The 13,515-nt window shown below is 42.9% G+C and overlaps 1 long non-coding RNA gene across 1 annotated transcript in view; it reads right to left on the reverse strand.

Annotated features, from left to right (window-relative positions):
• The window catches only part of LOC117348619, a 118,298-nt gene that overhangs the window by 99,633 nt on the left and 5,150 nt on the right, over positions 1 to 13,515 (reverse strand). The window contains exon 2 of the long non-coding RNA XR_004537011.1: positions 9,914 to 10,069. This is a non-coding gene — a long non-coding RNA (uncharacterized LOC117348619). The remainder of the gene's footprint in view (positions 1 to 9,913; positions 10,070 to 13,515) is intronic.

The raw sequence follows: 13,515 nt of genomic DNA on the forward strand, positions 1-13,515 counted from the left end.
TATTCCCAATTTTTTTTCCCTTTTCCTGGAGTTTAGTTTTAAAAGTTAGCACACTTTTCTCTCAATAATATGGGCTTGATGGGTTTTCTTAAATACTGAAGTATTAAAAGTTATTTTCCTTTTTGTACCATGACTTTTACTTTGTGTAACAACATTGTTTGAAATATTATAAATAAAATTAAAAAAAGAAAATGTTCTTCAATCTTTTTCAAATCTGCTAGAGAATAAGTTCACCGTCTTGGGTTTCTGATGTGAATTTATAAAACATTCCATTTTGTAAGCCAGAGGTGGCAGAGGGGTCACTTTCATTGTAAGACGGTGCAGTACCATTATGATAACTGGAATAACACAGGATACAGGCTTCTTTACCTTGAACGGGAACAAGGCAGTTTAACTGAAATGCCAGAGAATTTTTAAAAGATTAAATAAAGTGCTAGTCATTCCTATCACACCTAATAATTTAACATCCGTATATGATATTATTGCAACTTGGTAGATACCTATGTGCTATATTTATAACTGTATAGGATTATGTTTATGTCTATTAAAATTTGGGAGAAATGTCCAAAAATCCAGTAAAGGGCCATTTTCAAACCAAAAAAATAAAAAGTCCAATTTTTTTGTTTTCAAAAAGGGATTTTTGATAACTAGATGTTTTTGAGCTCAGTGCGTCTATCTTTTAGGATCATAAAAAAAAAAACCAATGGAAAATTGCACAAAAAGCACAGTTACTTACCGTAACAGGTGTTATCCAGGGACAGCAGGCAGATATTCTTGACTGATGGGTGACGGCACCGACGGAGCCCCGGTATGGACAATTTTAGAGTGATTGCACTCTAAGAACTTAGAAAGTTCTAGCTAGGCCGCACCATGCGTGCGCGAGTGCCTTCCCTCCCGACGAAGGCGCGCGGTCCCCAGTTAGGATAAGCCAGCTAAGAAGCCAACCCGGGGAGATGGGAGGGACGCAAGAATATCTGCCTGCTGTCCCTGGATAACACCTGTTACGGTAAGTAACTGTGCTTTATCCCAGGACAAGCAGGCAGCATATTCTTGACTGATGGGTGACCTCCAAGCTAACAAAAAGCGGGATGGAGGGAAGATTGGCCATTAGGAAAATAAATTTTGTAATACAGATTGGCCGAAGTGTCCATCCCGTCTGGAGAAAGCATCCAGACAATAATGTGATGTAAAAGTATGAACTGAGGACCAAGTAGCAGCCTTGCAGATTTCAATGGAAGTGGAGCGGAGGAAAGCTACAAACGCTGCCATAGCTCTAACTTTGTGGTCCGTGACAGAACCTTCCAGAGTCAGGCCCGACTGAGTATAACAGAAAGAAACGCAAGCAGCAAGCCAATTGGATAGAGTGCGTTTAGATACAGGATGACCCAACTTGTTAGGATCAAAGGACAAAAACAGTTGAGGAGATGATCTGTGAGGCTTAGTGCGTTCAAGATAGTAAGCCAGAGCACGTTTACATCCAAGGTATGCAAAACCTGTTCACCTGGATGAGAATGAGGCTTTGGAAAAAATACAGGTAGGACAATGGACTGGTTAAGATGAAAGTCAGACACAACCTTAGGAAGAAATTTGGGGTGTATACGGAGAACCACCTTATCATGGTGAAAAACAGTGAAAGGTGGATCGGCCACTAGTGCATGCAGCTCACCGACCCTCTTGGCAGAAGTGAGCGCTATAAGGAAGACCACTTTCCAAGTAAGAAATTTGAAATGCGCTGAGGCCAAAGGTTCAAAAGGAGGCCTCATTAAAGCAGAAAGAACCACATTGAGATCCCAGACCACAGGAGGGGGCTTGAGAGGTGGTTTCACATTGAAAAGGCCCCTCATGAATCTAGAAACCAAAGGATGAGCCGAGAGGGGTTTTCCATGAATAGGTTCATGAAATGCAGCAATGGCACTAAGATGAACTCTGATAGAAGTAGATTTAAGACCAGAGTCAGACAAGGAAAGAAGATAGTCCAACACCAGTCCCACTGCTAGAGACATGGGATTATGGTGATGTAAGAGGCACCAGGAAGAAAACCGAGACCACTTCTGTTGATAACACTGGAGCGTGGCCAGTTTCCTGGAAGCATCAATGATAGAGCGGACAGGCTGAGAAAGGAGTGAATGAGCCGAAGTCAGCCCGAGAGATACCAAGCAGAGACTGGTGCAGAGACTGTAGGTTGGGATGCAGTAGGGTCTGCTGATGCTGAGAAAGCAGAGAAGGCAACATTGGAAGAAGTATGGGATCCCTGGAACTGAGTTGAAGTAGAAGGGAGTACCAATGTTGCCTGGGCCACCGTGGAGCGATGAGAATCATGGTGGCTCGTTCCCTCCTGAGCTTGAACAATGTCCGCAGCATGAGTGGTAGAGGAGGAAATGCATATAGGAAGAGATTGGTCCAATCCAGGAGAAATGCATCGGGTGCCAGACGGTGAGGAGAGTAAAGTCTGGAGCAAAACAGGGGCAGCTGATGATTGTGAGGAGCTGCAAAAAGGTCCACCTGAGGAGTGCCCCATTGAGCGAAAATGGACTGGAGAGTCAAAGGGTCGAGAGCCCATTCGTGAGGTTGAAGAATTCTGCTGAGATTGTCCACTAAGGAATTCTGTTCCCCTTGAATGTAGACAGCCTTCAGGAATAAGTGGCGAGCTGTCGCCCAAGACCACATCCGTTGGGCTTCTTGACACAACAGGCGAGAGCCCGTCCCTCCTTGTTTGTTGATGTAATACATTGCAACTTGATTGTCTGTGCAAATGAGAAGTACTTGAGGAAAGAGAAGATGTTGAAAAGCCTTGAGGGCATAAAACATTGCTTGGAGTTCCAGGAAATTGATGTGGTGCTTCTGTTCCTGGGCAGTCCAAAAGCCCTGAGTTTGGAATTCATTCAGGTGAGCTCCCCAGGCATAAGGGGAGGCGTCTGTGGTGATCACAAAATGATGAGGAGGTAGATGGAACAGTAGACCTCTGGATAGATTTGAAGATGTCAACCACCAAAGAAGCGACTGTCGAAGAGACGAGGTCACAGATATGTGTTGTGAGCAAGGATCCGTCGCTTGTGACCACTGGGTCGCTAGAGTCCATTGCGGAGTACGCAGATGGAGACGTGCGAAGGGGGTGACATGCACTGTGGAAGCCATGTGCCCCAAGAGCACCATCATGTGATTGGCAGAGATGGTAATCTGTTGAAACACCTGCCGACAGAGATGAAGGATGGTCTGAAGGCGATTGGATGGAAGAAACGCCCTCATCAAAACAGTGTCCAGAATGGCTCCAATAAATTGAAGTCGCTGGGTCAGAATGAGGTGCGACTTGGGTAGATTGATTTCGAACCCCAACAGTCGAAGGAAGTGAATGGTCTGATTGGTGGCAAGCAGAACCGCCTGAGGTGAATGAGCCTTGATCAACCAGTCGTCCAGATAAGGGAAGACTTGAAAGTTGTGAGAGCGGAGATAGGCCGCTACCACAATCAGACATTTGGTGAATACCCTGGGAGAGGAGGCCAGGCCGAAGGGTAGCACCTTGTACTGATAATGATGTTGATTGATGAGAAAGCGCAGATATTGCCTGGACGTCAGATGGATAGGAATATGTGTGTAAGCCTCTTTGAGATCGAGGGAGCATAGCCAGTTGCCCTGAGTGAGAAGAGGGTAGAGGGTGGCAAGAGAGAGCATTTTGAACTTCTCTTTGACCAAACATTTGTTGAGATCTCTGAGATCTAAGATGGGTCTGAGGTCTCCGGTCTTTTTGGGAACTAGAAAGTACCTGGAGTAAAATCCCTGACCTCGCTGATCTTGAGGAACTTCTTCGATGGCATTGAGAAGAAGGAGGGATTGAACCTCTTGAGCGAGAAGGAGGGACTGAGACTTGTTGGAAGCAGACTCTTTTGGGAGGCCGAACGGCGGAGGAGTCTGAAAATTGAGGGAGTAGCCATGGGCTATGATCGAGAGTACCCACTGGTCGGTGGTGATTACTTCCCATCGAGAGTGAAAAATGATTAATCGACCTCCTATGGGCTGTGGGAGAGGACAGGAGGGAGGAAGACTGGCAATGCCCTGGAGAAGAGAGTCAAAAGGGCTGAGTCGGCTTAGTCTGAGTGACAGGTTTTATGGCAGGCGGCTGTTGTTGGCGAGCCTGTTGTTGCTGTTGCCGTTGCCTCCGAGGTTGAGGAGGTTGGAACACGCGTCTTCTTAGCTCCGTGGAAACTAAGAAACTGGGGACCGCGCGCCTTCGTCGGGCGGGAAGGCACTCGCGCACGCGCGGTGCGGCCTAGCTAGAACTTTCTAAGTTCTTAGAGTGCAATCACTCTAAAATTGTCCGTACCGGGGCTCCGTCGGTGCCGTCACCCATCAGTCAAGAATATGCTGCCTGCTTGTCCTGGGATAAACAAGCCAATAGGATGTAGTGGGGGGGGGGGGCAGAATTCTTAGTCGACTGGCCACACAGACATCCCTACAGATCAGTAGAGCACTCTAGAGGGCACTGCAGTGAACTTCACATAAAATGTCCCAGATACACATTTCATCATTACCCCCTTACATTGTATGAGACCTCCAAAACCCACCAAAACATATTGTACCTACATATAGGTGACTTTTGCTGGCATAATGGCTATTGTTGTGGTATATAGTTGGGTACAGCAGGTTTTTGAAGGGCTGAAATGTTCTACCACAAATGTATTAGTTAGAGGTAGAGGACCCAGCAACAAACACTGAGCTGTAATTTTCACATGCAAGAGCATCTGAGTAGTTCACAGTGAAGTAATTGAGTCCACGGACCCTTTAAGCTTCATTAACACCTTGCAAAGATTCCTTTCTATCAGAGGTCCAGCCAAATAAATCTGTTCCAACTGTGTAACCAATTTTGTAGGTGCTTACAGAGAATTAGACATTTCATCTGTTAAGTTGGACGAATCTGCAATAAAAAGGTACCTATGTGACCAAAAATGCTCTTGGGTCTTCAACCCCACTATTCTTCACTTATGGCAGGAGAATGGAAGTGTATGATCAGAATAGCTCAGTGTATCCTTAATGCCATGCTATTAGAGACTGATTTCCTTCAGCTAACACACGAAGCCATAACAACCTTTCTTGCAGAGGTTGCAGCCATCATGAATGCCGGATCCCTAGTATTGGTGTCTTCAATTCAAGAGTTACCATTGATCTTGACACCAGCTATGTGCTTCTAACGCAGAAGACTAACACTATTTCTGCTCCACCTGGAGATTTCAAAGCTGGTAACATCTACAAGATAAAGTTGATGTCTTCTGGAAATGCTGGGAGAAAGAATATTTTCAATAACAAAACAAATGGCAAGACAACCAGCCTAACCTACAAGGAGACCTTGTACTAGTGAAAGACAGCCAAGCTCAACACAACAGTTGGCCTCTGGAGCTCATCAATAAAACTTTCTCAAGTGAGGATGGGAAAGTTTGCAAGTTGGAAGTCAAAACTGTGAAATAAGAAACAATGAAGACATTCATCTGATCAGTCACCACTTCTACATTGTGAAGAAACATGAACATGGATGTTGTGGACCATTGTCCATTCTAGAGATTCAGATACTCTTTTTTTCTCTATTTTATATTTGTTTGTCTGTGTAGTAAGTCGTTCATTTCAGCTCCTGCAAGACTACAAGAAAGAAGTCATCTGTATGACAGAGATATCAAGACAAACCAGAAGTCATCAAACCTCCAAGTTCTAGTTATTTATGGACTTGAATAGACTATGTGGTAGTAATAAATTTGAGAAGCAATAGTGGTATCTACAGATATCAGATGGGGGAGTCGCGTCAGTCAGCTGATGAAAAAATAAAAACCTCTTTTTTTTTTTAAACTAACAGAAAGAAAAAAGGCACAGCAATTTGGCTAAAAGAAAATAAACACAAACCACGGTGAAGAGAAGGCACGAAGCGAACAAAGTTCAGCGTAGAGCGTCAAAGACAGACTTCTTGGCTCCGCAGAGAACTGAGGAGACTCACCCTGTGCTGGGTGGGAAGGAACTCACGCATGTGCAGTTCGGCAGACTCAAAACTTCTAAGTTTCTACAAGCAAGTCTGCTTGCAAGGCTGTCCACATCCAGGCTCCATGGATGACACCACTCATATGTGAAAATAGGCTGCCTGCTTGTCCTGGGATAACATGACTATTGGGTTTTTTGATAGATGAAAGTTGAGGACAAATGGGGATAGTTTTCAAGTATCTGGGCCAGAGGGAAGGAGCTGTCTGAGGGGGAGGGCGGTAACCACAGGAAACTGGAATAGAAGTCTCGACCTTCTCCAGAAGCTGACACACTCATGTTTCCAGGGAATCCAGCCAACCATCCGCTGCCACCGCGTGATCCTCCTGGGCAGATAAGCGCTCCTCAACCTTCTGAATTTGCGCAGCGCACCCCAAGGCATCCTTTAACTCATCCATGGAGGCATGCAAGCTTGCGAGCTTGTCGTCAAAGAGTTGTGATAAGTGCCGCATGGAGGAATGAGCCACGGACGGCTCCGTTTGCGTTCCCGCCATCTTGTTAGTAGGGACCACGCTGCTCTTAGACATTCGGAGAGGTTTCGGCAGCATGCCACTTGGCACCAAAAAGAAAAATAAAGGCTATACCGTAAACCAAATCGGTGCACTCCAATACAGCCAATCTCCAGTGGCAGAAAAGAAATGAATACACAGGTTAGGTATTGTAATAAGAGGGTTTTAGTGGGGAGTTAAAGCGGCGCTCCGTGCCCAGATGTCCGCTCAGGAACCAGTCATCACATGCGGCGTGCGTGCGTGCGGCGAGGAGAGTGTGGTAAAGGGCAGGGGAGGGGCACCACTGCCCCCAGATGCCGCTCACCCTTACTACGACACTATTCTGGCTGTTTATTTCTCCAGATTTATTCTGGAGAAAAGTGGATTATCTGTGGTCTGGAAAATCCTTTTATTTAACCGGCAGACAAAATATCCAAAAAGAATGCCTGAAAAGGGGTGTTCAGGAACACACTGGTCCCATTTTCACATATTCAAAATTACAACCATTTTAAAATAGACAATACAGCATATGGTGCAGTATATTGATTTTTGCTGTTATGGGCGTGTTGCTGAATTTATGGGGCATTCATAACTAAACTGTGGGGCTCAAGTTTGTTCACTAGTCATGCAAATATATTTTTGGTTGCAAGAGTTTTACAGCATGTGCCTTACACAGCCAGAACTAGTTCTCGTGGCATGAAAAGAACTGCATAATTATCAAATCTACCCAGCTAAAACACATCAGCTAATACAAATAAACCAAAAATCTATTTAGATGAAAAGTAGCATTTCGATGCTATGTTTTTTAGATCCCTGGATAAAAGTGGATCTGAAACTGAAATGCATTATTAAACCTCCTCTTCTTTCCCACAGTCTGAAAATGTTCACAGGGTCAAATGTCCTCTTTGCAATAGCACGTAACATTTTAATCCCTTACATACTACTCATAGTTGTTGTATAGTTGTTTTTCTTAGGTAATCTGATCGCCTACTTGGTGTTGTCTGCAGGGACAGAAGATGAGGGATAGAATACAGAAGGTAGGGGGAAAATGAAATTCTATCCTAGAGAAAAGTGAGCTATTGAAGTTCTTCAGGATACTGGGCTGATGGCCTGGTGGTGTGCCCCAGTACATCAATACTTACTGTATATAAGATGATACTAAGACTTGGCAGTACTTATGTAAGATCTTTAAACATTCTTATCCACTCATTAGTCATATCAAAAATAGATTATTGTAATTCTCTTTTTAGAGGTATTGCTTTAAATGAAATCAAACGTTTACAAATTATACAGAATGTCTCTATAAAACTCATTACAAAATCTAAAAAATTTGATCATGTTACTCCCCTACTTGAAAAAGCACATTGGCTACCTGTCATCCATAGAATAACTTATAAAATCTGTTTACTTACATTTAAAACACTATTATATAAGACTCCTGCTTTTATTCATAAACTTTTAATACCTTACCATCCAACTAGAACATTAAGATCTACTGATCAAAATTTATTAACAATACCTTCATTGAAATTGATTAATACAAGGCGACAATTTATATTTTCCGTAACAGCCCCTCAAACCTGGAATGCTCTTCCAATTTTTATACGGAACGAACAAGATTTGGTAAAATTTAAATCATTATTAAAAACATTTCTTTTTAATGATGCTTTTAATTCCTGATTTAATGATGCTTTTAATTCCTGATTTTTTATTTATTATTTTTCCTAATGTGTTTTCCTATGTTTAATCTTTTATATAACGAATGTATTTCATAACCCTATTTTTACCCAATGTAGTTTAATAAGTTTTAACCTTTGTAAGAATTGTAAATCCCTATGTTTGGTTTGTCTGTTTGTTTGCTCTCTTTTAACTAAATTTGGATTTGTACATCGCTTTGAATTAGAGAAAGCGATTAATCAAGAATAAATAAAAAACTTGAAACTTGAACTTAAGATGATACCTAAGACCTGTAACATATATGGACTGGAAAACTATGAAAAAGTCAATTACCCTGTAGGTCTGATTAATATATTATGTATATTGTGATTTCTTTAAAAATCATATTTTTACCTTTGTACAACGCTTTGTAATTTAGAAAAGCGTTCAATCAAATATCATGAATAAACTTGAAACTTGAAGAAATGGTCAAGAGTTTGACAAATATGCTGACCTGCTCACTGCCCTATGGGAAACCTGGTAGGATTCCCGAGCCTAATACTGTGCAGGAGGGGCTGTTAGCCATCACTCAATGGTAACTTAACTTATGGTTCACAGTAGCCATGTCCCAACCCTGTCCTGGAGGACCACTAGCCAGTCGAGTTTTAGGGATAGCCCTAATGAATATGCATGGGGCAGATCTGCACTCCTATCATCTTCATTACATTCTCTTTCATGCATATTCATTAGGGCTACCCTGAAAACCTGACTGGCTGGTGGTCCTCCAGGACAGGGTTGGCAACCACTGATATAGAGGGCATTGAAGTTTGTGGCCCTGGCTGAAGACTCATGCTGAGATGAAATAGGAGAAGAATATAATGGGGAAAGATATACCTGCTAATTGTGATCACTGTTTCCTCTAAAGTGAGTGTGAGTCTTGCCTGTGGCAGGGGGTACTGTTTCACTACTACATTTTCAATATTAAATGATAGGCAAACTCTGCAGGACTCCAGAGAACCTGTATGTTCCTAGTTGTGGAAAACACAGTATTGAAGCACTCCCCTCCATGGGTAGCAATGCCATAGGAGGACACCCATTCAGTGGTTGTGATAAGAGGACTCTGTACTTTAACAGAAGCTAGTTCTGAATGATCTGGAGGCCACCAAAGAGCAAACGAAAACTGCCAGGGTACAGAAATTGAAGAAAGCAGTACACAGTGAAATGGCATTTAAGACAGAATGCCTGAGCAAGGCCCACTGCTGTTTGAGCTGACTTGTAATAGTAACATTGAAAAATAATATATTTTATTATGTTAACGAGACCTGATACTAACTATGAACCGAGATGTATTGCATTAAGTTTATATACTGCTGAAATTTATGTCATTTTTCTTCCCTTTTACAAAACTGCGCAAGCGGTTCTTAGTGCCGGCCTGCACGCTGAATGCTCTGCACTGCTCCATTGCTCATTGAGTTCATATGAGTGTTGGAGCAGTGCAGAACATTCACCGCGCCAGCTGGCATTAAAAACTGCTTGTGAGGCTTTGTAAAAGGGGAAGGGGTTATGTTTTTGTATTTTTTAAAATATTGTGCATGTATAACCTGCCTAGAACATTGGAAGTTGCGGGCTATAAATTTTATTAATAATAATCATAATAATAATATAAAGCATATCAAAGGTTAGGCACCAAAATGCTGGATGCTAAGCACAAATTTTATAGCGGCATCTGGGTGCCCAAAAAGAGCAAAGGTTCTTACCATAATAATATCTTTTCCAGTAGACAAGGATGGTATGCTGAACTGTAGGGTACTCCATCTGTGCTCACAAGCATACTACAGAAGATGTCAATCACAGCTTTTCAATTCCTCCTCCTTCTCCACAGTCTCTGCTGCCCCCTTCAGCCAGCAACAGCCCTACAGAAGAAGACAAGAGAAGGAAAGGCTATGGGCAATTCCCCCAAACCAGGCGTCTGACCTGCTCAGATGAATTCAAAATAATCACTGAAGAAACAGGAATGTAGTTAAAACATAAACAAGCCTCTGAGAGGAACAAGAATATAAGAAAATATAACTCAAGCAAGAAACAAACAGCCAGAACATTAATGGAGCTCAACCATTCCTCTCTTCTAACCCTATACATAGACCAGTGATCTCCAACTCAAACCCTTTGCAATGCCACATTTTGGATTTGTAGGTACTTGGAGGGCTTCAGAAAAAAAATAATGTCTTATTAAAGAAATGACAATTTATAGCTAAAGAGAAATATGACCAAGAAACTGTTTTATTTTACTTTTGCGATTATGATAAACATACCAAGGGCCTCAAAATAGTACCTGGCGGGCGCGAGTTTGAGACCTCTGATATAGACTCTTCAGAATCTAATAGTCTGACTGACAGCAAAGTCTTAGCAATGGAGCTGACCATTAAGCTTGAGTCAGAAAGCACGTGCTTCAGATAAATTGCTGGGTGGGGGGTCAGCATACCATCCCTATCTACTGGAAAGCACAGTTACTTACTGTAACAGGTGTTATCCAGGGACAGCAGGCAGATATTTTCACTGATGGGTGACGTCACTGACAGAGCCCTAGTACAGACCACTTTAAAAGTGCATTGCCACTTTACCTCTTTAGAAAGTTTGTGATAGCCTGAACCACGCATGCGCAACTGCCTTCCCGCCCGACATAGAGCACGCAGTCCCTCAGTTAAGATAAGCCAGCTAAGAAGCCAACCCGGGGAGGTGGGTGGGTTGGGAGAATATCTGCCTGCTGTCCCTGGATAACACCTGTTAGGGTAACTAACTGTGCTTTATCCCAGGACAAGCAGAAAGCATATTCTCACTGATGGGTGACCTCCAAGCTAACAGGAATGGGATGGCGGAAGAGTTGGTCATAGGAAAATAAATTTTGTAATACAGATTGGCCGAAGTGCCTATCCTGCCTGAAGAAAGACTCCAGACAGTAGTGAGAAGTGAATGTAAGAACTGAGGACCAGGTGGCAGCTTTACAGATTTCCTCAATGAGAGTAGATCAGAGGAAAACTACAGAAGCTGCCATAGTGCTAATTTTGTGGGCTGTGACACAAATCTCCAGTGCCAGTCCAGTCTGAGCGTAACAGAACGAGATGCAGGCAGCCAGCCAGTTGGATATTGTTCTTTTAGAAACAGGATGCCCCAACTTGTTTGGATCAAAAGAGACAAAAAGTTGAGAACATGTTCGATGTGGCTTTGTCTGGTCAATGCAATAGGCCAAAGCTCGTTTACAGTCCAAAGTATGCAAGGCGGTTTCTCCAGCATGAGAATTAGGTTTAGGAAAAAACACTGGTAGAACAATTGACTGATTGAGATGAAATTCAATGACAACTTTCAGAAGAAACTTTGGTTGTCATGATGAAAAACTGTGAAGGGTGGATCTGCTATTAATTGGACAACTTTCTGAAGGAAAAGGGGATAGAAGTTACATACAGGTCTGGACCTGATGGGCCGCCGCGTGAGCGGACTGCTGGGCATGATGGACCTCTGGTCTGACCCAGCAGAGGCACTGCTTATGTTCTTAATGCTTGTAACTCAGTGGCTTCATCAAGCTGAAAAGTACCACATTAAGGTCCCAGATGATAGAAGGAGGATTGAGAGGTGGTTTGACATTGAAAAGTCCTTTCATGAATCTGGAGACTAAAGGATGAGCAGTGGCTTGTTAAAAACTGTAATAGCGCTGAGATGGACTTTGACAGATATAGAGTGGAGGCCAAAATCAGACAGATGAAGCAGATAATCCAACACCAAATCCACTGATAATGAAGTTGGATCATGATGATGAAGACGACACCAGGAAGAGAACTGAGTCCACTTTTGTTGATAACAATGCTGAGTGGCTGGTTTCCTGGATGCATCAAGAATTTGAAGAGAGCTGGAGGGAGAGAATCAAGATGGCGGACAGCGGTTAGCAGAGCTCTGATCGCTCCGATTTCCTTGCCTGATTACCTCAACTTTTCAGTGATACTCCAGCTGTCCTGTTACTTCTCTTCATTTCTTTGTTCCTTTTCTACTAGCTGGTACACCTCATACGAAGAGGAAGGGAACTGTGAGAGCCATGCAAACTTCGGTTCTCACATCTTCCCCAGCTCAGCCAACGCTCCAGCATTTCTTTGGGCGGTAGACCTCTGCTGAACCTCAGCTACCCTAGCGTGGATTGACTTCTACTGAAGATTCAAGCGAGGGAGCGCTTGAATCAATGGAACTTTTGACATCTTTGTCTCCACTGACGATATCTGCACCTCCATGTCCAGCAGGGACGCATAACGGAGACTACAGCCCTGGGACAGAGGGGGAGGAAACCCTGGAGCTGAGTCTGGGAGTAGCTACACCCTCTGCTGGAGACCAGGACCTGAAGAAGAGCTCTGTGGGACCTGGAGTGCCTGCAGAGAGTCCTGGCATTACACTTAAGATACTCTTTGAGGCCATAAAGAAAATGGATGAGAAACTCGGGAAAACAGCTCAAGACATTGAGGTACTAGTGGCTAAAGTGGATGCTTTTTCCTTGACAGTAGAAAAAGTTAAACAGGAATGTCTAGATAAGATTCAGACTGAGTCTACTGCTTTAAAAAACTATCTCTTTGTTTGTTAAGGAACAAAATTTGTTTGCACGTAAAATTTAACAGATTGAGAATTTCAACCGCCATTTGAATCTTAGAGTTTTAAACTGTCCAAAAATACCAGCGGAGACACCAATAGAGGTCTTTAAAAAACTCTGATAGAAAATTTGAATTTTCCTCCAGACCAGATTCCACCAATAAATAAAGCATACTTTTTACCGGTTTCAAAAAAGAATTCTACACCTAATGGTATTCCTCTGGGTGAGAAAGTGGTCACTGAAAATGAGCTACAAAATTTGACGGCTGTCCTGGAGAATTCCTCTTTACTGAGGTCAAGGAGAGAGCTACCTTGATAGTAAATTTCATCTTTGAACAAGACCTCAATGCTATTATGAGACTGTTCTTCAGAAAATCTGCAACTCTTTTTGTGGACAACGCATATGGATATATCCTGATGTAACTAAAACAACACAGGATAGACGAAGACAGTTTCTAGCTATGAGAGATGAAACGAAGGGGTTGGGTGCTTCTTTTATGTTGGCCTACCCCTGTAAATGTATTGTTAAATACAGTACTTGGGTTTAAAATATGTTTTCTTCATTCCTGATCATCTAAGATCTTTTTTGGACCTCAAGGGGTTAATCAGTGGTGAGGGAGGAGGCTCCATAACTTGAGGACTGAGAGATATAGCTACGACCTCAGAAGAATGGGACTTGAGAGTAATCATCAGTGCAGACATGAAGGCTGCCAAATAAGTAGAGAAGGCCTCATCC

The sequence above is a fragment of the Geotrypetes seraphini genome, chromosome 14 (genome assembly GCF_902459505.1).
Source record: "Geotrypetes seraphini chromosome 14, aGeoSer1.1, whole genome shotgun sequence".
Taxonomy (NCBI): domain Eukaryota; kingdom Metazoa; phylum Chordata; class Amphibia; order Gymnophiona; family Dermophiidae; genus Geotrypetes; species Geotrypetes seraphini.